The sequence below is a fragment of the Triticum aestivum genome, chromosome 4B (assembly GCF_018294505.1).
Source record: "Triticum aestivum cultivar Chinese Spring chromosome 4B, IWGSC CS RefSeq v2.1, whole genome shotgun sequence".
In the NCBI taxonomy this organism is placed as follows: domain Eukaryota; kingdom Viridiplantae; phylum Streptophyta; class Magnoliopsida; order Poales; family Poaceae; genus Triticum; species Triticum aestivum.
In genome coordinates, this window is record NC_057804.1 from 31,190,914 (window position 1) to 31,193,382 (window position 2,469).

The window sequence follows — 2,469 nt, forward strand, 5'->3', positions numbered from 1 at the left end:
TGTCCACCGAGCAGTCGGTGCCGCATACAGCGGGCACGTTACGAGAAGGAGGATAGACCGAAGACATGCTTACGCATGGCACATGTGGTGACGATTCAAACTACTCCCTTCCTTCTTAAATATTTGTATTTCTAGAGATTTCAACAAGTAACTATATACGAAGCAAAATGAGTGAATCTACACTCTAAACTATGTTTATATACATGCGTATGTGGTAGACTGGTAGTCCATTTGAAATCTCTAAAAAAGTAAATATTTAGAAACGGAGGGAGTACTTATAAAAAACGGAATGAAGACAATGCTGCCGTTGATTGGCTGTTGAAACCTTGCACATGATTACAATTTTTACGAATAATAATGTTAAATATACAAAGGTTTACATGCTTTTACATGCTGACTAGGATCTTTTCAAACTAACTAACCTCTTCCCCTGATTTTCATGGGGTGGATCCCTTCTCCCCCTTAATCTTCGATCAAAACCACCTTTATGTAAAAGCATGTATCCTTTTATACGTGTAGCGTTACTCTTTTACAAACTCTTGGGGCAGCAACCGTGAACCGCCCTCTCGCGAAACAACAGGAGGAGGCGGCAGCTCCAGATCCAGGACGCCTGCCGGAGACTCAGCCGCTCCCCTTCCCCTCCGGTCGCAGTCTTGGCATCGCGAGGGGGAGGGGAGCTCTGGTTTCTTGTTCAGCCGTGCAGTAGTCTTAGTTTTTTTGGGTTTTTGAGTATCCTCTATCCATGTCATGGCGGGGGAGGAAAAAAACCTTCCCCTCGCGTCGCTCCCGCGAACGATCGAGGGGATGCACCCGTCACCAGCGGCTACTAGGCCTCCTCCTCCACTACCTCCCCCTTTGCTGCCGCCAGGCAAAGCCCGATAGGTGCTGGTGGTAGCGGGGCCCTCTCTCTCCCCGGCGCTGGCCGGCGACACTGTGTGGAGGTGCAGTGTTGGACCAGGGCGGCGTGACACCTGGGCTCCCTTGGCGGCGGAGTGGGTCTTGCCCATGGTGTGGGAGGGCTAGTGATGTGGGAGAGAGAGAAAGATGAGACTTAGGTTTTCCCAACATTTTTGTCATTGGTTGGGGTGTATTTCAAATAGGTTCAAAATCATTAAGGGTGGGATTGTACGTCTTATTGTGGTCGCTTCGGCTATGTAAAAATAATTTGGTTTTCAATAACACGAATTCTTCTCCTGTGCATGTTATTTTCTGCTTAACACACTTGCTTCGTACGTGGTCTACGCTACAATGAACGGAGTGCCAACCGCTGTTCAAGGCGGTGTGTACGCAGGTGGAGTGGGTGGGCAAGGAAGTTTTTACCCAACATGGGTGTGGCGGCATAATCTCCGGATGGATCCACTAAAGGAAATATGCCCTAGAGGCAATAATAAAGTTATTATTTATATTTTTCTTATTAATGATAAATGTTTATTATTCATGCTAGAACTGTATTAACCGGAAACTTGATACATGCGTGAATACATAGACAAAACACTGTGTCCTAGTATGCCTCTACTTGACTAGCTCGTTGATCAAAGATGGTTAAGTTTTCTAGCCATAGACATGTGTTGTCATTTGATAAACAGGATCACATCATTAGGAGAATGATGTGATGGACAAGACTCATCCTTTAGCTTAGCATAATCAGTTTAATTGCTACTGCTTTCTTCATGTCAAATACATATTCCTCCGACTATGAGATTATGCAACTCTCGGACACCGGAGGAATGCCTTGTGTGATATCAAACGTCAGAACGTAACTGGGTGATTATAAAGATGCTCTACAGGTATCTTCGAAGGTGTTTATTGGGTTGGCATAGATCAAGATTAGGATTTGTCACTCCGAGTATCGAAGAGGTATCTCTGGGCCCTCTCGATAATGCACATCATATGAAGCCTTGCAAGCAATGTGACTAATGAGTTAGTTACGGGATAATGCATTACGGAACGAGTAAAGTGACTTGCCGATACCAAGATTGAACTAGGTATGAAGATATCGACAATCGAATCTTGGGCAAGTAACATACCGATGACAAAGGGAATAATGTATGTTGTCATAACAGTTCGACTGATAAAGATCTTCATAGAATATGTGGGAGCCAATATGAGCATCCAGGTTCCGCTATTGGTTACCGGAGAGGTGTCTCGGTCATGTCTACATAGTTCTCGAACCCATAGGGTCCGCACACTTAATGTTCGATGACGATTTGTATTATATGAGTTATGTGTTTTGATGACGGAATATTGTTCGGAGTCCCGGATGAGATCACGGACATGATGAGGAGTCTCGAAATGGCCGAAAGGTAAATATTGATATATTGGAAGGTAGTATTCGGATATCGGAAGTGTTCTGGAATGTATCGGGTACATACCGGAGTACCGGGGGGGGGGGGGTTACCAGAACCCCCCGGGGGAAGATATGGGCCATATGGGCCATAGGAGGGAGGCACACCGGCCCACAAAGGGGTG